Below are 24,287 nucleotides of genomic sequence, written 5' to 3' on the forward strand. Positions count from 1 at the left end.
TTGATCCGCAGCTACCGCTGCTTCACTCGTCGGTGTTCGATAGTCCTTTAGTTTGGAAATATTTTCGGCGTGTGCATCCTTCACATTCGAGTGTTGGCGTTCGACTGTAGACGGGTGTAGACGGGTGCAGGGGGGTCCAGGGGTTCTGGCGCTGGGTGCAGTCCAGGCGCGGACGGGCGCAGACGGGCTTGCCTTTGGCGCGCCGAATGGCACGCCCACTGCGCGCGGCCGCCATAAGAAGGGGAGGTGGGAGGGAGGAGCAGCTGGGAAGGGGGAGAGGGCCAATGGGGGCGGGGGGGCGGGGCCGCAAGGGACGCAGAGGCGGGAGTGGGCACAGAGGGGGAAAACGAGCACAGGCAAAGGCAGAAGCAAATACAGCAAACCAACAGCAGTACAATAGGTCACAAAGCAATATCACACAGTGCAATGGGGCCGGGGGGGGGGGCGAGGCCGGAGGGGACGCAGTGGTGGGAGCAGGACCGAAGGGGAAAAACGAGCAAAGGCCGGGTGCAGTGACAGAAGCAATACAGCAAAAACCAACAACAGTACAATAAGGTCACAATTCTATATCACACAGTGCAAGAAAAAACGGTCACAGACAAGAAAACGAGCGGGCACAAGCAAACCTAAGGCCTACCACTGGTCACCAGGGATGAGGCGCAGGTGTTAGCCTGCAGGTTCAGGCGGGCCTCGAACACCCTCAGGAGCAGCGACTGGTCACAGGAGCAGGACGCAGTCCGGTGGAGCTGCGCGGCGTGGGGGGCGACCTGCCTGAAAACAGGATCAAGGGTAGCTGAAGTTGTGTACAGATAACTCGCCCTTTTCCTTGAAATTTGTAAACATGATCTTAAGAACGATCAGCAAATATGGCATGCTCGATAGGTTAATATTTGCCATTCACGCCTGACAGTACTTCATGGCTTTATCGCTTTCCCTTTAGTTTTCATGTTTTCGCGCTATCGAAAATTCGAACTGCAATTTGCCATTTTTTGTTTCTGACGGACATTTTTATACCTAACTAGACACATTTCTCCGACTTCCACTTTCCATTTGTCCATTTACACACCACCACTGGATTATAGAAGACACATCGGTTACATGCGAAATGCGAGTCTATGTACCTTGCTTTTCAAAACTGTGGCCTGAATCCTCGGCTTCACCTTCTTCCCGCCAATCAGCGTACATATCTTATCTTATTTTCAATAACATGTGTACAACTAAAGCAAAATATGTCTTCCGTGGAAGAAAAAAAACGGTGACAGGCACCCAAGGTTTGCAGCACCTGTCTAATCTAATTCAGTAAAACCTCAAAGAACTCCTCAAATGACAGGGCACCCACTTGTAAAACTCGTGCTCTGATTATCTTTGGCACCTCAGTTTGTTAAATTCCACGTAAAATGTATTTGCACGCCGTTTGCAAGGTGTATCAAAAACATTGTATTTTTCCATTCTGGTGGCAACCTAATGTACGCATTTGCTGCATCCGGAGAGGCTGACTCACGCTTTCCTCTTTCCGATGTCTGTACATTGAATGTCATTAACTGCGCGATGTACAAATCAGACCGTAGAAAATTATGAAGCACAGTGTAAAGAGCTTTCCAAAATCATGCTTTCTTATTTGACCCCGAATCACTATGGCAAGAAAGTACATAGGTCAGGAATTATGTATTTTGCTAAATACAAATATTTGACCTACACTATGAAAAGGCAACGTTTACTTCTATTTTGTACTAATGATAACGTCGAGTAATCACCATGCTACGTTTGCTTGCATTACATTTTATTACATGGATTTATCAGCGAATTTGAGCGGTTTACACTGTTTTCGGTAAGGAGTACGATTCTAAAGTTCAACACAGGGTGTCGCTATTGCTCAGCGCACAGCTTCAGAGTCGACATTTGATCCTGCTGTTGTCTCCGGCATTCTCGTTACTCATTCGACGCGGGATAAGGCAGCAACACCAAAGACTCGTCCAACGCTGCGTGGGAGAGGATTCCGGCCGGATCGTTTGCCAATGATTGACGCGGAATGAATCAATTATTTCTAAAGCATTTTTGAACATTATTGGGTGGAAAGCCGAACTTTTCGTCAAACCTTAACTCTGACGTGAGTGGCGCTGATTATGGCTGTAATGGCGCCTGGGAGAAGCAGGCGGCAAGTACTCCTTTCTTTGTTATTTCTCTGGGTCTGGCAGGGAGTGTCTGGAGAGGTGAAATACTCCATTGACGAAGAAATGAAGAGAGGCTCTGTTGTTGGTAACATTGCTAAAGATCTCGGGTTGAATGTCGGACAATTGTCTGACAAGAGATTACGCGTTGTTTCTGCCGCTGGGAATGAATATTTTACACTAAACGCAGACACCGGGAACTTGCGTGTGAATGACAGAATCGACCGGGAGCAAATGTGCGGAGAAGCGTCAGATTGTGTCATTAATTTCGAAGTTGTTGTGGAGAATCCTCTTAATGTATTTCACGTGGAAGTCCATATTCAGGATATTAATGACAACCCCCCGAATTTTTTGACCAACTCGGTGGATTTGGAAATTGTTGAGACCACTTTGCCAGGAGCCCGCATTTCCCTTGGAAATGCCCGGGATCCTGATATTGGCGTCAATGCCCTGCAGGGCTACACGCTGACTCCAAACCCACATTTTATCCTAGAAGAAAGAGTGAGCAGCGATGGCAACAAATATGCAGACTTGGTGCTGGAGAATCTTTTAGACCGTGAAAAAGAAAGTCATCATCACTTAGTTCTGACAGCTTCCGACGGGGGAGAACCAATCAGATCGAGCACAGTGAACATTAATATTAATGTTATTGATGCCAATGATAATTTCCCATTGTTTAGTCAACAGAGTTATAAAGCCAGCATAAGTGAAGTAGCAGAGAATAATTCTGTAGTGCTTCAGGTGAAAGCCACTGACAAGGATGAAGGCTCAAATTCGAAAATCAGCTACTCTTTCAGCAGCATCTCAGATAGTGCTCTTAATACCTTCAGCTTAGACCCAGATACAGGAGTAATTAAGGTGAAGGGGCATATCAATTTCGAACAAATTAAATCTTACAAAATGGTAGTAAAAGCGAAGGATGGAGGGGGACTTGTTGCTCACACGGGGGTAATGATAGAGGTTATTGATGAAAATGACAACGCTCCAGAGATCACCTTTACATCGGTCACCAGCCCAATTCCAGAGAACTGCCCCATTGGCACAGTGGTTGCCCTAATCAATGTTTATGACGAGGATTCTGGAAATTATGGCCATGTGGAGTGTCATGTTCAAGACAATGTGCCATTTACATTAATTTCATCTTCTAGAACAGGGGTACTCATAGTACGGCCCGCGGGCCGGATGCGGCCCGGCAAGCCTTCCTTGGCGGCCCGCGGACCTTCGAGACAATCGTGCCTGTGCTTAAAAAAATAATTTATTAGTGTTGGCAAACACCGCCGCAGCAGTGCTGGGCTCGGAGACCTTGATAATCACCGCTCCCCGGCCCCCACAGAGCAGAGGCTTTGTTGTATTTCACCCCTTAGCGCCTCTGCTCTGGGGAGCCGGGCGAGATGTTTGTCAGAGTGGAGATGCAGGGGCACTACAACAAAGCCTCCATAATATATAAATGGTCTTTTAACGACCTGCTAAGTACTTTGGTGCGACTGATGGACGGCTGTCTCTTTGGCCCCCCACCCCCCTTAATCACCCTGATGTGGTGTCCATTCACTCACAGTCGTGTGGACACTCCTGTAATTATCAGAAGGGCGCGCGCAAACTGCATTTTAGTCATGAGAAACTTCTTGCCAGATAGGGATCTTTCTGTGTGTGCGCGCTGAGGAAGCTGTATCAGCCCGGGCTGAAGGCTGACACAGACAGACACACACAGTGAGATGACAGAGGGGGAGGGAGAGGGAGAGCTGGATGGAAAGAGAGATGGAGAGGGAGGGCAGGAGGGAGAGAGGGAGGGCAGGAGGGAGGGAGATGGAGGGCAGGAGGGACAGGGAGGGCAGGAGGGAGAGGGAGGGCAGGAGGGAGGGCAGGAGGGAGAGAGGGAGGGCAGGATGGAGGGCAGGAGAGAGAGAGGGAGGACAGGAGGGAGAGAGAGGGCAGGAGGGAGAGGGAGAGAGAGAGGGAGGGCAGGAGGGAGGGCAGGAGGGAGAGAGAGAGAGAGAGAGAGAGGGCATGAGGGAGGGAGGGCGGGAGAGGGAGGGCAGGAGGGAGAGAGAGGGCAGGATGGAGGGCAGGAGGGGGAGAGAGAGAGGGAGAGAGAGGGCAGGAGGGAGGGCAGGAGGGACAGGGAGGGCAGGAGGGAGAGGGAGGGCAGGAGGGAGGGCAGGAGGGAGAGAGGGAGGGCAGGATGGAGGGCAGGAGAGAGAGAGGGAGGACAGGAGGGAGAGAGAGAGAGGGCAGGAGGGAGAGGGAGAGAGAGAGGGAGGGCAGGAGGGAGGGCAGGAGGGAGAGAGAGAGAGAGAGAGAGAGAGGGCATGAGGGAGGGAGGGCGGGAGAGGGAGGGCAGGAGGGATAGAGAGGGCAGGATGGAGGGCAGGAGGGAGAGAGAGAGGGAGAGAGAGAGGGAGAGAGAGGGCAGGAGGGAGGGCAGGAGGGAGGGCAGGAGGGAGAGAGAGAGAGAGAGAGAGGGCATGAGGGAGGGAGGGCGGGAGAGGGAGGGCAGGAGGGGGAGAGAGGGCAGGAGGGGGAGAGAGAGAGGGAGAGAGAGGGCAGGAGGGAGGGCAGGAGGGACAGGGAGGGCAGGAGGGAGAGGGAGGGCAGGAGGGAGGGCAGGAGGGAGAGAGGGAGGGCAGGATGGAGGGCAGGAGAGAGAGAGGGAGGACAGGAGGGAGAGAGAGAGAGGGCAGGAGGGAGAGGGAGAGAGAGAGGGAGGGCAGGAGGGAGGGCAGGAGGGAGAGAGAGAGAGAGAGAGAGAGAGGGCATGAGGGAGGGAGGGCGGGAGAGGGAGGGCAGGAGGGATAGAGAGGGCAGGATGGAGGGCAGGAGGGAGAGAGAGAGGGAGAGAGAGAGGGAGAGAGAGGGCAGGAGGGAGGGCAGGAGGGAGGGCAGGAGGGAGGGCAGGAGGGAGAGGGAGGGCGAGAGAGGGCAGGAGGGAGGGCAGGAGGGAGAGAGAGGACAGGAGGGAGAGGGAGGGCAGGAGGGAGAGGGAGGCCAGGAGGGAGGGAGGGCAGGAGGGAGGGAGGGCAGGAGGGAGGGAGGGCAGGAGGGAGGTGGAGGGCAGGAGGGAGAGGGCAGGAGGGAGAGGGAGGGCAGGAGGGAGAGAGAGGGCAGGAGGGAGAGGGAGGGCAGGAGGGAGAGGGAGGGCAGGAGGGAGAGGGAGGGCAAGAGGGAGGGCAGGAGGGTGAGGAAGGGAGAGATAGGGCAGGAGGGAGGGCAGGAGGGAGAGAGAGGGCAGGATGGAGGGCAGGATGGAGAGAGAGGGAGAGAGAGAGCAGGAGGGCGGGAGAGGGAGGGCAGGAGGGAGAGGGAGGGCAGGAGGGAGAGAGAGGGCAGGAGGGAGAGAGAGGGCAGGAGGGAGAGAGAGGGCAGGAGGGACAGGGAGGGCAGGAGGGAGAGGGAGGGCAGGAGGGAGATGGAGGGCAGGAGGGAGACGGAGGGCAGGAGGGTGAGGGAGGGAAGGAGGGAGAGAGAGAGGGAGGGCAGGAGGGAGAGGGAGGGAGAGGGAAGGAGAGAGAGGGCAGGAGGGAGAGAGAGGGCAGGAGGAGAGAGAGGGAGAGAGAGGGCAGGAGGGAGGGCGGGAGAGGGAGGGCAGGAGGGAGAGGGAGAGAGGGCAGGAGGGAGAGAGAGGGCAAGAGGGAGGGCAGGAGGGAGAGGGAGGGCAGGAGGGTGAGGAAGGGAGAGATAGGGCAGGAGGGAGGGCAGGAGGGAGAGAGAGGGCAGGATGGAGGGCAGGATGGAGAGAGAGGGAGAGAGAGAGCAGGAGGGCGGGAGAGGGAGGGCAGGAGGGAGAGGGAGGGCAGGAGGGAGAGGGAGGGCAGGAGGGAGAGAGAGGGCAGGAGGGAGAGGGAGGGCAGGAGGGAGAGGGAGGGCAGGAGGGAGAGGGAGGGCAGGAGGGAGAGAGAGAGGGCAGGAGGGAGAGAGAGGGGGCAGGAGGGAGGGAGAGGGAGGGCAGGAGGGAGAGGGAGGACAGAAGGGAGAGATAGAGAGATGGAGAGGGAGGGCAGGAGGGAGAGGGAGGGCAGGAGGGAGAGATAGGGCAGGAGGGAGAGATAGGGCAGGAGGGAGAGATAGGGCAGGAGGGAGAGAGAGGGCAGGAGGGAGGGCAGGAGGGAGAGAGAGAGGGAGAGAGAGAGCAGGAGGGCGGGAGAGGGAGGGCAGGAGGGAGAGGGAGGGCAGGAGGGGGAGGGAGGGAGAGAGAGGGCAGGAGGGAGAGAGAGGGCAGGAGGGAGAGAGAGGGCAGGAGGGAGAGAGAGGGCAGGAGGGACAGGGAGGGCAGGAGGGACAGGGAGGGCAGGAGGGACAGGGAGGGCAGGAGGGAGAGAAAGGGCAGGAGGGAGAGGGAGGGCAGGAGGGAGAGGGAGGACAGGAGGGAGAGAGAGAGATGGAGAGGGAGGGCAGGAGGGAGAGAGAGATGTATGTATGCTGGGTCTGGTGGCTCAGTGGATGAAGGCATCTGCTGCAGGGACCTGTGTGCAACCTCATGGTCACAAGTTTTCTTTTTGTTTTAGCCCCGCCCCCTCCCCCTCTGACCCCGCCCCCACCGGTGCGGCCCTCGGCCACAAACCACACTGTAAATTTGGCCCCCGAGAGAAAGTTTGTGAGTACCCATGTTCTAGAAAGTATTATAAGCTTGTGACATCTGGCTCGCTTGACAGGGAAACTGATTGCGAGTATAATATCACTGTGACAGCCACAGACAAAGGCTCGCCTCCTCTGTCCACAAGCCAAACTATCCGCTTAGAACTGTCTGATATTAATGACAATGCTCCGTTATTTGACAAGCTCTTTTACCAGGTCTATGTTAATGAAAATAATCCACCCGGTGCCTCCGTTTACAGTCTAAAGGCATCTGATGTTGATTGGGATGAAAATTCTCGAATCACGTATTCTTTAGACGGTCACATAGGTGAATTCCCTTTATCCTCCTACATCTCCATTAATTCCCAGACCGCCGTGATCTACGCCCAGCGCTCCTATGACTATGAGCAGCTGAAGGAGTTTCACTTCCAAGTCAAGGCTCAGGACTCTGGATCGCCTCCACTCAGCAGTAATGTCACTGTGAAGGTATCTATTGTGGATCGGAATGATAACCCTCCTGAAATCCTGTATCCTGCACTCGAACCTGATGGTGCAGTATTATTCGAGATGGTTCCTCCTTCCTCTGATGAAGGTTATCTGGTCACAAAAGTAGTAGCTGTTGATGCTGATTTTGGACACAATGCATGGCTGTCTTACCACTTGCTTCAGACATCCGACTCGCCGTTATTTAAAATAGGGATACATTCCGGAGAAATAAGGACATCGAGGGTCTTTCTTGAGAAAGATCTCCTTAAACATAAAGTAGTCATCATGGTAAAGGACAATGGGCAGCCACCTCTCTCATCTACAGTTTCTCTGACCATGGTGTTTTGTGAAAACATGCAGGACATCCTTCCCGAGCTCAAAAACCAACCCCAGGAATCTGACAAGCAACCACAATTAGAGGTGTATTTGGTCATTGCTTTAGCTGTAATTTCGTTTTTATTCATTCTATCACTGATGCTCGTGGTGATTATCAAATGTAGGAAGCCAAAGGGACTTGTGGTTTTAGATTCTCTGAGTCCTGCTCTGTATACGCACATTGATCCACGACTTTCATGCAATTATCAAAATGGAACCCTGCCATTGCCCTATTCCTATGAGATCGCTGCGGCCCTGAAATCAGGGAAAAATGAATTTACGTTTCTTAAATCAAGTCAAGAGATTTCAACTGACATTGTTTTTTCTGCGAATGATTCTGGAATAGGGAGTGAGTTTCTTGGAGGGACTATTGCCAGTGAGAGCATAACACAGGTGAGGCATGTTTACGATTTTGTGGCAATATTATACTACTATAGTTTTCTTACCAATCTTATACCATTAGAAAAATATGGGGTGCTCATGTTTTTGCAGTGATTCTTAATATGACCTCTTTGAAAGTGGCACTATAGCTTTTTCACATTTTATTTCAACAATCTGCTATGGATTGGTTTGTCTGTATTATTGCCATTAACACATCCTGCCGATCTTATGGGCTGTTAGCGTTTTAGTGCCCTATTATTTTACTAATTTAGTGTTAACACTATCAGATACATTACTGTTGTAATTATGAGTCACACATTATGTGGCATGCTTTATGGTCAACCTATTATATGTTTGTACTAATAAAACTAATATAGACAGGGGTTTGATGAAAAAAAGGTTAATTAGAGGTATTAGTTGCCCTAGGGCCTTATTACGAGTACGGCAGTCCTCAGGACTGCTGTACTCGCAGTGGTGTTCTGACCACCGCCACACTGCGGGCCCGCCTACATTGTTCTGAGTGCGGCGGTCAGACCACCACAGGTCTGCAGATCTGTCGAGATCCATGATCTCTCAGTAGTGGTGCAATGGTCAGGCACAGTAATATGCTGTGGTGCCGCTGCGGTACTGCAGAGCATATTACGAGTTGCCTGTCCACCGCCCATTTCATGGTTTTGAGCCTGCCATGAAAAGGGTGGCAGGGAGGCAACTAAGCGGGCCTTAACGACGCCTGCTGCTTTTGTTGTGCCCCCCTAGAATTGCACCACGTTCCTGCATGGTATGACATGCACGACATGGTGCATGCCACACCATGCAGGACCGTGCTGCAGGCGCAGTCACGGCAACGGTCTGCCGTGCCCAACCTGGATTTTACTCTGAATACAGCAGACTGGCGCACCACAGTCTTGGCGGTCCTCCTGCGGATGAATCGGTTGGAGTACCACAGGTGGACTGCCAAAGTCATAATAAGTCCCTAAGTGTATGAGATCGAATAGGCCACTAATCACGTAGCACATCTTATTTTTAGTTTTGCTACCCTTCTTGTGCCCTTGCCTATACCCAAAATATTTGGGGGCACATTCTTGTCAGCATTTCCGCACCTGTTGGCTAATCACTCCATCAATCAAATATTTGTAGGAATGTTCTGTTCATTCCATGGAAGAGTTGTTTTTCTTTTGTGACAAAATATAACATTTTCTATTGTTTTGTAAGCACCCAAAGAGAGAGAAATTCATAATAGAGCTCTAACCCACAACGTTTCACCTTTATTGCTTTCTCACTTTGGATGCTATAGACTCTGAATATGGCAAATGCAGTCCTTTCAACTTGTAAGCCTATGAATAATCATTTCGTTTTAGATGTGGCACTGGGATAGTTCTGGAAACATAGTGAAAAGTTGTAATCTACAATCAAACCTCCCCACGTGTACCATTATATGCAACGGATGGCATACAGAGAGATGCATTTTTGCTAACTGAGAACGTTTCTCGGAATTTCCCTATTTAAATGTGTACCTGTGCATTTTTTTTTTGCTGGTTAAGGCAACTTTTGTTTATTTTGTATTGGCATAGAGTGTATTGTACAGCCCAGGTTTATGTTTCCTATAACAATACACTGTCACAGTCAGTGGCAACAGAGATAATTTTCAGTAAATTGATAAAGAATTGTAGTCCCCCACAGAAAGCTGAATAGCTCACATCAGTTATTGTGCTTTTCATTGATGTCAAATTGACATTATTTATCTTCTGAATACCCTCAATTGAGCCCCTTTATTAAACATACAATGTGTGGAAACTAGCACAAAAGGCACCTTAAGCGTATATATAATATATATTATATATATATATATATATAGAGGGCGTGTGGGGGTGGAGGTGTTTATGAAGAAATTTCATTGGTGCTACAGGAGTGCATTTCTAACCCCTTGCAAGGTATGCTTGGTTGGATGCTTTGAAGGCCTGTGTGAAGAGGTGTGTTTATCAGTTTACTAAAAACATGCGCGTTTTAATGTCATCTATAACAGAGCTCCAGACTTGATAGTCCATGGTAAATCCTCTTAAAATAAACAACAATCTGGGAGCAAATTATAATGCGCTTAGAGATTGCTAGTAATGGCAACGTTCTAGCTTTAATTAGTCACAATATATTGCACGATTGTCAATCTGTTGGCTGCATATGATGGTTTAATGCATGGATAGTGTTGTAATACTCATCTATTTGCATTATGTTCAGGAGGTTATGGCCATACAGAACACATAAACTGATATAGTGACGCTCTTGTGGTCATTGGCTTGCTCACTCTAAAAATGGAAGGCCTGTAGCAGCATATAACCTGAAAATTGGTGGCAGCCACATTTCTGCCAACCTTTAAACGACGGCCCTATGTGATGTATTTGATGGTGTTAAATCAGCGCAGTTTTATAAGAAAGAAGCACATTTGACCAGAGTTGTATCTGTGTTAGGATTCCGAAACAATGGCCTGTGCCTACATCAGCGTTATCTATTTTCACAATGTATAGACTATTGCTTACTGTCTCTCACAACTGTTTATTCTCTGGCAACTGGTGGGTATTTTCTGTGCAAGTACATACCATGCTTAGCTTTTTCTTTCAAGGTACTTTGAAACCGTTTCATCCAAGTATCTTGTAGGCATTTTGTACGTGACTTAACTCCTTGCTCAGCTTTCCCCTTGTGAATGACTGTGAAACCGTCTCGCATCATTTGCTTGGCAATTCTTCATGAGTGACTCGAGATAAATTACACTTAAGGCAAAATGTTAGTGAAATTCCCAGCATAGACCTGAATGCCCTATACTTAGCTCTTGCACAGAACAATGGGTAATTTGAAAGGTGTTCATAGTTTCGGTAAGATTTGCACATAATTTGGGAAGAAAAAATGCAACAAATTTCTATACCCCTCACCACTGTAGTGCAGAAGTGGAGAATAGTGAAATCGAAGTGTATTGGAATAAACAATATTTTGACTAAAACTTGGAAACTCAAGACTTGAGTTCCGTACTGAGTGTGAGGTTTTTCACTGTTGGTCTCTCCCATAACTTCCCCGCCTACTTGAAGAAGGCACTGACCCCAGTTCTTGCCATTCCATAGGATATCATTTTGAGCACAAGAACTCAAAATGAGTACAAGGTATGTTGGGTTGGTATTAAATGGTTTTCCGCTGTATGAATACTGATCTACTGTCATACTAGTTCTTGGCACTAAGCGAAGGACTCCAAACCTCACTTGTTAATGCCAAGGCGGCCAGAGCAAACAGCAGTGGGCTGAAGAAAAATGCTCCAATTTCTTCATTCTAAGAATTAGCTGTAGAGCCATATTTGGTAGAGTGTATAGTGGGTTCAAGCGGTACGAGGGAAATATCAATAAGATTATGAATTCTGGAGGAAACACACTCACCAACAGCAGAAATTACCTGATAGAAATAAATGACAGACTGTGCCTGATTTGGCACATTTGTAATAAATAATTTTTGGAAACACATTGGAATACAAACATAGATTATACATTACTTTCTTTTTTTTTTAGAAGAAGGGAAAACGTCAATTGCTGAACAGAATAATGTAGTCTCCTGCGTTAGTGGATCTGTTTTCACAAGCATTTCTGATCTTCATTACTGGGATTAAAATATATTACAAACACCCACCAATGAATGTCCAGTAATGCCAAGCTCATGTATGTTGATGATTAGGCAGACTTCTTGAGACTCGAGACCAGCTGCATCCCGTTTGTTTACATGAAACATTTTGCACCATACGCATGAAGGAGTAAGACCGGATCTAGAGGGAGAAGGCAGATAAACCGCTTATTCTGCATGTCTCAAATCACTTCTTTTGAGTGGAATGAAAAGGTGCTCGTGCTACATATTTGGACCAAATAAAGTGATGAAAGATCCCACAATGCAGTGCATTTCTAATTTCAACATCCAAAATGTATTGAAGTAGTATCTGAAGTTCAACGGTGTTGGAAAATGCAGATATGTGCAAAAGGACTGCTACACTTGTACAACCACCACCGCCTACCTTTGATCTAATAGCACCATTGGCGAATAAGGAACTATTCTCACTGTTCTTGCCATTCTCACTTCTATAAGAGAGAATACGCAAACCATTGCTTATTAAGGGAATAGTAGTGCCATGCACAATCAGTATTTTTTTTAACATACCTTTTTGTTTGTAGGGAAAATGTTACATTCTCTTCCTTCTAGCAAGTAATAATGTCTACTATCGCTGTAGTGGCTTGGGCAGGGCTCTGTAGCTTTCTAGAATCTGAAGTTGAGACTGTGGTTGAGGACCTAAGGCGTAGTTTATTGTAGATGGTTTCATGTTGTTATTATATTAATTAAGATGATTGTTCAGTCTCAGATAGTCATATTAAAAGTTAATGGGCTCTATTTAAAGCAAATTAAATTGATTCTTTTAGCTGAAAATAGACATAACATAACAAACCAACAAGATATATCCTTAAATGTTCCAAATACATTGCCTGGAAACCCTTGCAGGTATGTTCCAAATATAGTGCCTGGATACCCTCACGGATGACAAGAAGTGCTCTACAAATCCACCTTTGCATTACATACATAAGCTAAACAACTTTGACACTAAAGCAGAAGTAAATGCAGTAGTAAAAACCAAAATGGTTGGTCTCGTAGAACGGTGGATTCATCCAGAACTTATTGGTCCCCACGATAATCCCTGAGCTGGTGAGAGTTATGGTTACGTTTAAGGATTCATGGGAGGCTGTCGTTTGATTTTGTTGTATTACTTTGAAGCTTCTCAGCTTGAGAGTATCTCCTGCAGTTGCAGCTTCATTGTGAGGACAGAGAATCAATATAGGCATAATAAGTCCAGGTTATTTGATATAGTCATCTGTTTGTTTAGTTTACTGTTTCTGTACAGCAATTAGTACCATTTTGAGATGGTCTTAGAGTTCTTAGAGGAGGAACATGAAGGGCAGGGGGAGATAGCACTCAAGGGCCTGCATTACACTTAGGGTGCTCTGCCCTGGTCTGCATCACAGTGCAGTTTGAAACTTTGTGCGACAGTTGCAGACTTGGGTCAGTACACTCTATCACAATGAATGCATTGTTGCCAGTGCAGTTGCAAACATGCACCTGCAAAAGGAGCAGCACGTTAGTGAAATGCAGACTGGCTGTTTAAGACCGGCAGTCCGGCCTTCATTGTGCAGGTGACAATCAGCCTGCATTTTAAAGGGGTGCAGGGATCCTCCATCAGCAATGTATTGAGTGCCTGCACCTGCCTGCATAAGGATGCCTGGGGGTTCCTGGGACACATTTCTCCCCTTTCAAGGTAATTTCAAGGCTGACTGCAATAGCCTTTTTTCCCCTCTGTGTCTTCCTCTGTAATATAGCATGGGCACAGAGGCAACATATTTCCTCTTTTGCCTGGGTACACACACCCATGCAAGTGAGGGAATGCTTCCTTGTGAATTCACAGAAGCACTTTTAGCAACGGTGTGATCTGTATTATAGAAGAGGCTGCGAAAGTGTCTAAGGCACCGACTTTACCACGCAAAGAGTGACCTGTGGGGGCAAAAACTAGGGACACATGCCCTTTGTGCCCTTAGCACTTTTTCTAATATGACCGTGAGTGACTTTAGTCAAGCAATTCACCAACTGAGGGTTTGAGTCTTTTTGTGAGAACTCCCTCCTTGTTTAGGAATGAATTATGGATAAACTTTGAGTGGACAAACCACAAAGTTGTGATCTTTTTCTGGAATGGTAAAGTAACAGCCTTTCTTGTGTATTTGACCTGCAAAGACCTAGATCAATAATAGATATTCACTTATCAACATAAAATATTCTAGAAGAAGGCTAACTGTAGGCCAGGATAAATAGATGAGTTTCCATGGCCCTCCTGAATCTGAGGAAGTTGTTTTACAGTCTCTGTGTGACAATAAAGTGTTGCATGAGGAGCAGCAGAAAGTATAGTCAAGTTTCTTGTACCTGGTTTACTGTAAACTGGGTAAACCTCTTTATAGTTGATGATGAATGGACAGCTGAGGAATAGCCAGCTTGTAAAAACAACTAGGCAAGGGGCAATGTCATGCTTGGTTTAGTGAAATTGTAATTCTAAGTGTAATCTTTATTTTTCTCCATAACCATTGCAGGGATGTTACTGCAGCGTGATGTGGTGGCATGCATTGAAATCCGAATAGGAGATGAGCAGCATGAGTCTGACCTCTTCATAGTTCATAGAATGATTTTAGGCCTCATTTAGAGTTTGGTGAGCTGGGTACTCCACCAAAAATATGATATAGTACATTGTCCACCAAACTGATGGTCTGTCAGCTCTGTTTAGAATCTGGTGGGCTATCCTTTTTCCAACAGCGGTGTCTTACTGGTGCCACAGATGGAAACTCTACACCAACGGGTAGTCGTGGCCGTTCGTGTAAGTGCATTGGGCTTTCTACCCAGTTTCGAGCAGACCACCTGGTGTACTTTGTTTTTTTTCTGTTCAGGAAACCCTGGTGGTCCAGAACAGACAAAAATTGACCAGTGGTTACAGATGTTGCTGTCATAAAAAGAGCACCATATGGTCAGTGGTATCTAATGTACATGAGAAGTCTAATAGAATTAGTGCACTGTATTGGTCACATATGTTAAGTTAATTATTTCCTGATGCATAGAACCATTTTCTCAGTACCTAGTTCTCCCTACTATTATGGATGGTAATAAAAGTGTTTCTTTGGTCAGTCAATAGTAATGACAGGCACAGGGGCAGGACCTTAAATGTATATGTCGGGTGTCAAATGGTTTTGAAGGTGCAGTACTTTGCACATTCGCTGCACACATCATAAAGATGACAAGAGTGTTATCTTGTCAACCACCCAGGAGGAGCATTGGTGTTGTGTAGTGTATCTTGTAATGTGGCTTTTCAAGGGAGCAGAACCAGGCATGGACTTCAACAGATGGCCCAGAGGCAATGCTACTTCTTCATCATAGATGTTGCCACCTTCTTGGTTCTGCGCCTCTAACTGAAGTGTGGTTTTGTCCTTGTTATGTTGATGATCCCATTAAAGATTCTTAACACACTTCGGCTCACTTACTTTTGTTAATGTTGTTTTGTTCTATACCTTAGCAGGCTCCTCTCTGGCACAGCAGTTTTATAGCCAGGCAGCTTCTAGGATTTATTACTTTTGGAATGGCTGGTCATGCATTGGATCTGTCTGTCTTTTTGTTGGGATGCTTATGGGCCAGCATGCATGCAGAGTATGTCCAAGACTTTGACCAATTAGCCTATCTAGCTACAAAGTAGGCATTTCCTGGTCAGCACTATGAAAGTTTTGCCAGGTCTTCTTGTAACCACCAAATTATTTAAGGGAAAGGACTCCGTAGGCTACTACTTCTACTGTTTTTCACTTTGCCTGGACAAACTCCCAACCAGGTCGCAGCATGGTTTGCATCTTGTTGCCCTGGACACTAAACGAACAGTTCATGTTTGTGGGCGAACCCATGGGAAATAGAAAGGCGTGGCTTGGCTGTAATATTTCCAACCTGTCCTCCCCTCCATTAGAAGAAAAACCTTTCTTATAATTGTATTGCCAGTTTGGGTGGTGCTTTTGGGAAGAGGGCATGTGCAGAGGGAAAAATGTGCCCCTGTAGTGCTTCTCTACATCAAATAGAGATGTATTGTCTAGCTCTATTCTTCAGTGTCTTCAAAATGGCTCCTGTTCATTGTTAGGGTACCACACACATGGCAGGGAATATAGGATATATCTGTATGTAGTTGAGTGATTGTTTTACACAGTGGATGGAGGGGAGTACCCCCTACTATTGTACCTCCAAGACAATGAATTGCCTGCCTCCAACCACGCATTTATTCACCAAAACAAGTATGCTCCGTTGACTCACTTGACACTTCAGCCTCCCACCCTCACTCAGAGTCAGAAACAATGTAGACTGTGATGGTGCATACCTTTAAGAATCAACATCCTTGTGCGATCTGAGAAACAGGGTATTTGGAGTGCAATCAAGCAGGGAACCAAGTAATGAACAATTGAAAAAGTGGGACTGCACCTTGATCCATCTTAGGTTTTCATCGCTAACCGTCAAATTATGATTTATCCGATTTAAAGTGCAGAAATATACCACGTAGTAGACAATAACATTTTGGATGATATCCTCACACCTAAATATGGATTTTATGAGTTAGACCTTTTGTAATGGCAAATAACATGCCAACCTGGTTCTACCAGTTTAATAACTGCTGTTCTGGGCTGAATAACATGCCCTTTTCTGCTTCCATTTACCATTTTCTTCATCTCTGCAAATTGGATTAGGGTTCAGGAGGTGGCTTTGGCATTGGGAGCCAGGAAGGGATTGCTGGCTGCTATGGTGATCCTTCTTCGCCAGTGTGATAGGTGGAGGTTGGGAGAGGCCCAGGATTTGCCAGTATCACCATTCCCAGCCCATACTCTCATGCCAGGTGATTTTCACAGGAATTCCTGGTGCAGGAACATCAAGCTAGTAATCTGGGTTGAAGGAACGCCACCTTAGTGGTGTCCCTACATTCATTGCAATAAGATGTTCAGACATCAAGCTTTTATCAAGCATCTGTCTTTTATTAAAATACATTTTCTTGTGTGTAGGTTGTTGCATGATTAAATCATTGTGGTTTGCAGTAAGTTTCAGCCTTACTCAGCTTTAGGATATTTTGATATTCGACAAGGCATAATTTGGAGTTATTATTCAATTCGCAAATAAATGAAGAGTTCCTATAAAGTGTTAAATACCTATGCTTCCAAATTCCGTACACTTATGTGTAGCATCAAATGTGATGTTGTTATCTAGCAGAGACATATATATATTTAATTTATAAAATGACTGCCTCTGTTAAACGACAATTAAAAATGTCAAACTGCTAATCTGTAACTTTGTTCGTAATGGCAATTCAATGCAGTTGTGTGATGTTGGTTTACTTCAGGGGGGGTTCCAACTTCTTCTGTAATAAGAGATACTACTGTTCAATGAAAATCATCACAAGCTACTAAGTTAGTGATGTAACTGTGACCACATCAATCAAGATAACATTGGTTTGCGATAATCGGTAGCAATTATCCAAGTTCTTCAGGTAGTGTTTGTTGCCTGCAGTAGTGTAAAGAAAGAAGCTGTATCAACTTGGAATGCGTGTAAATGGGTAATACATGCCAGCTAAAGTTGCAGTGTACCAAGTTAATAAATGTCCCCAATGTTGCAGGATTTTTCAAATATTATCTTCAAATAGGACCGAACATAAAAAGTATACTTGTAAAGCGCATGTTCCTTCTCAAGTGTATCATGACGTTGAAATGACATAAGATTGTTCTTACCCAACTCAGTGGTTCGCATGGTTGGATGGGAAATTGATTTGGAAAATCAACCATTTTTCTTCAAACACCAGCTTATGAGTTCCGAAAATTCACAATTTTTCTCCCTCAAAACACACTTTTCAATTTTGTTTAAGATACATTAATTCAATTTAGAAAATGTTTATAATTTAGTAGGCTCTGCTGCACACAAAAGAGCTATTTACAGCTACCCAGAGAGCTACTAGTATCTCACAAGCTACTTGTTGGAGAAGCCTGTTTTACCTAATCAATGTAAATGTGTGTTCTTAATGTTTCAATAGGCTTCACGGGTAATCAGTCAGTCACAAACTTTATTCAGTTCTGCAATCATAAAAGTAACATAAAAATACATAAAATGCAGGATGGACATCAGCATAATAAAAAATCGTTACACACATTATGCATAGGCAATGTCAACTAATCTAAGATATTATTTCCTCACACAGGGATATAAAGAGCATGTGTTAAAATGTCCTTATTTATACACTCCAATGCTCAATTGATAACTAAAAAGAAATTTACAATCATACAGGTTTCATTATAATTTGCAGTTCATCTGGCCACGAAAGACATTTAAAGTGCAGAGTGCCCCACAAAAGTGTGACTAATTGATGACCTTTAAAGAACAAGTATATTCTGTATGAGCAATTTTTTAACATAAAATGCAGTGCTAAATTAAAATTAATCATTTCCCAACTAAACTCTTTAAACGCAAGCAGCAGAGAGGAATTTATAAATCATTTGACATATTTGTTCTGTTTGAAAGTGCTGAAGGTAAACTCGTGTTGGCCTACATTTCCTAATATTTCGTATTCTCAGTAATGGAATAATAAATTCTCTACGTGTTGTAGAATATAGATGGTAGAAAAAATGGAAGTGCAGCATATTCTGGGATGAGTTGGAGTCACATGGACAGGAGTCCAAGTGAGAGTCGCAATAAACTTTGCTGGGATAAGAAACCAGTAAGTGGGCAATATTGAATCTAAATCTAATAAGATAAAACTTTTAGAGTGGCCAAAATAAAACAAAAGGTATGGCTCTATTCTTTCAGTGCTAACCAAGTGGAGATAATCAGCTACACGCTTCTTGCTAAATTCCATGCATTACCTACACTCGGTCGGAACAGTTAAAAATGTCTGCTTTAGCTGAGATTTTGTGACTGTGGTGATAAATTGTGGGTTGGTAGAGCAGTCTCGCCCTCCTATGAGTTCCAACTGCCTCGATGTAACTGAGCCAGGGTATTTTATGAGCGTGATCCAAACTTAAGCAATCCTGAATTATAGCTCTATTAAGGGCTGGTTCATCATTCGTCCAAATTGAGCGTCCTAACATAATAGGGGCCGTTTATATACAATGTGTTAAGGGAGTCAGTCCTAGCTCCATATGGCATAAAATACTTGGCAGGCTAGAACGGACTGGCATTAGTCTTCTGAAGATGACATTTTCTGTTGTTTGTAGGGTGTAGACATTACAAAATCCCCAGATCTCGGCCCCATGCAAGATGAGCACAACACTCTGCAATATAGATGTTAATTATTGCATCAATAGGTTTGGAGCCCAATTTCTTTTTGAACCTGGATAGAGCCTCAGGAGTTTTATCAAAGCTCCTCTTCCTGACCTCAATAAGATGGAGCCAAGAGCCTTTATGGTCGAAAGGAACATCCAAATAAGAAAAGTTTGATACCTGAAGTAATTTCTCCTTATTGATAAAACAAGCTCTTAATTTGGAGTGTGCCTTCACCACCTCCATAACATGTGACTTAGTTGTATTAGTCTTTTGGCCCAAATTACTCATAAAATCGTTAAATCTATTTAAAAGGATTTGTATGCCCACTCCTGTTCTCGAGATCAGAACACAGTCGTCTGCATATAATAGGCGGGAAATTTTTCTGACCCACCCATGGGACATCAGCGCCCCCTCATTCAAATAGCTCCCCAGATCATTAATATTTAAGCACAACAATAAGGGGGGTAACACGCACCCTTGTCTAATCAAGGGTAATAAAACAGTAACTGGTTTTAGGATAAGCAGTGGGATTATTTTATAATGTGACATAGATGAAAGAGATTCTGCTTGCCATTGATAGTTTTTTACAGTGTGTGTATCAAGTTACAGTTTTACAATTTTCAGAGGTCAAAACAAAGCTCTTTATAACTTTTTTAAGCAGTCTCATTTCAAAATTATAAGAACTTGTTAAACAAAGAAGATAATACAATGTTAGTAATAAGAATGTAATATTACACTAATAATTGTATTACAGTGATATCATCAAACAATCTTAATAGATTTATATAATAAAAAATCTTGAAACACCCAATAATAGCATATTTTATTTCAGATTCAAACATGTATGTGTATGTTAGTCATTCCAATGATAAACCTGTTTAACCCATTGATTACGGTTCTTTCATGGCCACAGGCCTTATTAATGTTTACAACTGTTTAAACAACCCCGGTCCCTGTGTTCTCCCGTCAATGGCTTATGCTACCTGTCTGCCCCACCTGTTCTTGTTTAGGCTTGGGTTCCCTTTCTCAAGTACTGTCACTGATTTTGTGAGAGCCTGACTTGTGTCCTTGAACAATGAGGCAGTGTCACACGATTTTATTGCTCACATGAAATAGCTGCCAAGTGTACTGTACTAGGTAACCTGAGTACTGACTTGAAGGAAATAGAAAGTCTTTCTCAATTCAGGGCTGGTTTGTATCTGGACTGCAATGCTCCTGGTGGGTAGCAGCAGTAGTCTTGTTTACTGAGTGGAATTAATGAGTCTGAGGGGCAGAACCTGGACCACTTTTCGAGATCAAAACTACTGAGAAGAAAAGTTACTGCGTGTCTTGTGCAGTCATCTTACTGACTTCCAAAAAGGGATCATCTTGCCAAGGAACAGAGAGGCAACTTCAGAGGTTTAAAGTGTCTGGTCTGCCTCGAGCTATTCCTGGGATATCTTTTATAGTACAGTGTGTAGAGCACATGCCAACAGACTGTTTTGTTGCTGGAAAAACTGTTTTTGTTTTTATTTGGTGCAGTTTTGAAATTATGGAAGAAGCTGAAAGAAGTTGAAAACTGGGATCCAATAGCTTTGGATGCAGTGGTCGCCTATTTTCTTATAAGAGCACTGATGCCCCATACTCCTCAGAGTGGATTATCACAGCCTCCGTTTAAGTTTACTCAGTGAACAGGAGGCCATTGCCTTGGTCTGTTGTGTGCTTTGTAACGTGTGTGTGCGCATGAGCGTGTGTGTTTATGTGCCTGCATGCATTTGTGTGCTTGAATGAGCAGTCCAGCCAAGTACCACGCAACAGGGGTTAGACTAACACATTTTAGTGCTGGTGTCTGCATAACTGCACTAAACTGCTTTAGTCTAACATTTATGGATCCCCTGCACACTGCAGAGATCACGAGGCACCCTATTAAATAGAAGCATCCCATTCTCAGAGCTGGGTATTTACTGCCGTGGCTCTCCGCCTGTCCAGGCTGACCTGTTGCTATGGTGACCTGGCATAATGTGCTGGAATGGATACATTGTTTCTCCGCCATGCAGCAAACAAAATTGTGCTTTCTGATGGAGTTCGACCTCTAAGGGAGACCACGGACGTTTACCACTGCCCGGGTCATTCTGAAGGATTTGAGATTAAGCAAACACTAGGTCCAGTCTCATGTAGATCTGGGACGTTCTGCTGTTTTCCAGACCCAGCTCACCCCTGCAGGTCATTGTCATTCCATCTGACCCTTTGCAGGAAAAAGTGACCGTTTCCCTCTCATCTTCCAGCACACGCAGGTGAGGTTGTGATGTTGTGGGTATGTGTTTTTTGGGGACAAACAAGGACCTGAGGGTGTCACTACTCAGTACTCTCCCGGCCTGCAGAAATCAGATTAACAGTTCACAGCTAGGACAGATGCTGCCTGTAACTTTCCATCTGCTCACAGGCTCCAGGCCCAGACGTGTGGATTCCACAGCAGCCTACAGGTTATGTATATACTTTGTCCTGTGCAGCTGTGCCTGTCCCTTCCTTGACTGTGCTGGTCATTGATAAAGTACCGCACTGCCCAGGATTTGTTTGCCCATCTGGTGGCGATATGATATAATTTAATTAAAATCTGTCCTGCTTGTTTCCCCAGGTCCCTACAACCTCCCAAACACCATACTTTTGCTGAAGATTGTTCAGTTGTTGACTGAACACAATTGTTCACCACATGCCCTTTTACGATAATACCGTGGTTCCCAAACTGTGCGCTGCGGCACCCCGGTACGCCATAATGAGGAGCCAGGGGAAAGCCACGACCACAATGTGGAAAAGTGAAGCCTCTTTTTTTTGCAGCCAAAATATGTCCGCTGAACGTGCGTCTCTGATTTCTAACGTGCTCTGTTTTTACAGTAAACATAATGCTGGTGATACGGGTGTAAAATGAAGGTTGGGCATTTACACACGTATCACCAGCATTATTTTTACTGTAAAAACATAGCATGTTAGAAATCAGACATAAAATATAAGACAAGCCAAGTCCTTCTCTCAGCGAGAGGAAGGTCTTGACTTTGCTTAAGTTTTTATGTCTGATTTCTAACGTGCTCCGTTTTTACAGTAAACATAATGCTGGTGGTATGGGTGTAAAATGAAGGTTGGGCATTTACACACGTATCACCAGCATTATTTTTACTGTAAAAACAGAGCACGTTAGAAATCAGACATAAAATATAAGCCAAGCCAAGGCCAAAGTGTTAAGATCCATTGGTGCACTATATATGGGTCCGAAGTATATCCTTGTATAAGGCCCCTGCATAGCTCTGATTGTTATTAGGACAGCTACTGCAGCTGGTTTTTGCGGGGGCACACCTTGGCATGGCAAGGGAGGGCCTGTATCCTTCTTTAATGAAGTGAAGCTAGATGATGTTACATAGGGTATCTCCTACCTACAGGTTTGTTTATTAAAAAGTTTTATGCAGCAGAACAGGTCACCGCTTAGCATCGCTCCAGGTCTTGCCAACCCTTTTCCATATTGACACTGTCTGAAGCATTTATGGAACTGACTACCTTTAAATGTGTTCTTTTGAAGAAGGAAACACATACGCAAGCTCCTTGTTCAATTAAAAGGAGATCATTAGAATGACATGTTATAGAGTATCTAATTCACAGTGTATATGGACACACGCAATTACATAGATATTCCTATCCACATTAAGGGGATGCACGTGGGGAGGTACTCCTGCGTCAAGGCGTCATGAGGGTGGCATGTTCGAGTTAAGAAGAAATAAATTGTCGGTCTGTTAGCAACAGTGAAATACAGATAGACTTAGCCATCTGGAAGCTCACAGTGCTGTTGTGGGAGTGTAGCAGAGTATGTTTAACTGCTGGACTCTTGTGAGACTATCAATCATAGGTGTGCAAATCAGTGTATAGGACATGTTACATAAGACAAAGGATAACAAGGGGTAAATTCACATGTCATCTATATTGGTAGGCAGTATAGTTGAAGAGTACTTGGTCTGGAGAAGCACAAACTCTGAATTTAAAATGTAACACAATGGATTGGGGCTCTCTCTAATGACAAGAACAGATTTGACCACAAGTGAACCCTTTTTGCAACATTAGAATAATGAAAGTCCGTGGGGAATACCCATATGTTCTAATCTATACCTTGAAGTCTACCAGCAGTTCTTTGATGACAGAAATTAGCTCACTGTAAACTGCAACTAACAAAAGGAAGTCTCTGACAAATGCAGTAACTCATGGACCTGTTTACGTTACATTCACTTTGTGATCTGCACGGTACATGTTCTGTGCAGCAGGCATATCAACCCTCTGCACTACCTAACCAAGAATAACAACTTCCTTGAGTCAAAACTTCTATATTAGACAAAACTCTGATCTCGCCTAGGAGTGTAGTGTAGTTCCTATTTTCCCAATAGGCTCTGCGTATTGGAATAATACCTACAGCAGTAAAGGCCTAGACCAGACGTTAACTAGGTCTACTACTGTCGATACTAGACTTAATTTTTGGGTTTGCCAGCTAAGCTCAGAGTTCGCTAGAAACTTTCTCGAATGTTCAGGAAAGAATTACCTCCCCTGATTAGACAAGAAGGGATTTAGTTTCTGACAACCATAGAACATGACAACTTTGCTCTCCCCTAATCAAGAGTCAATCTCAAGAGTCGTGTGAGCACAAGGCAATTATTTTACTCAGTCAGTACGTGCATTCTTAGTCTCATCAGAATGTAGAGAAAAGGAAGAGACGGGCGTGTTCAATAAAAAGGTGTTATTTATTGATCAGTCTCTTTTCTCATACATGAGAAATGGATCGATATTATTGCAATACTTATAGTTAAGTAAAGTGCATACATTAAAAGCAATAGTATAAAATAATACTGTAAAAACATTGATATGGTTTCTGAGCCATATGATGTTTGAAATGATTAAGATATATTTACATACACATATACATTTGACTAAACGTACTCAACTGGTGTTTCTAAATACGCCTACCCCGTGTACCTGACCTAAGTCTAATGCGTGGGCGGGAATAGAAAGTTACAGTTTAAGTTAAGTTTGTTTTTGCCAAGTGAATAACTAAAGAATTCTCTGTGAGGGGTTATTCAGTTCTGTACCTGGAAGTTAGGATGAATGAGGAATGGTATCTCTTTCTCTGCTCTCGATATTCCAGGCTGCCTGCGAGGGCTGCCCAGAAGCGCCGGTGCTGGGTCTCTCGGCTTGAGATAGCAGCGCGTCTCTCAGCGCGTCAGGAAGGCGGGGCTGCTGCCAGCGGGGTCTGCTTCTGCTCTCGGCTTCGGCAAGTATGGCTGCTCCGTCTTGTCACCACGCGCGTGTTTGCATAGGGCAAGATCGGCAATATTTATACCTTAAAGGTGCCGAGATTGACGTAAGGATGGACATAGATACGTCAATAAAGATGTCCTACGACTTGCTCGTTAGCACATTCTTTACTAAAGT

General features: G+C 45.0%; 1 pseudogene; it reads left to right on the plus strand.

The window, feature by feature from the left end:
- The first annotated feature begins 1,967 nt into the window (after nt 1-1,967).
- LOC144769348 (protocadherin gamma-B6 pseudogene) lies at nt 1,968-20,518 on the plus strand (annotated as a pseudogene).
- The last annotated feature ends 3,769 nt before the right edge of the window (nt 20,519-24,287 follow it).

Source organism: Lissotriton helveticus, chromosome 7, assembly GCF_964261635.1.
Source record: "Lissotriton helveticus chromosome 7, aLisHel1.1, whole genome shotgun sequence".
In the NCBI taxonomy this organism is placed as follows: domain Eukaryota; kingdom Metazoa; phylum Chordata; class Amphibia; order Caudata; family Salamandridae; genus Lissotriton; species Lissotriton helveticus.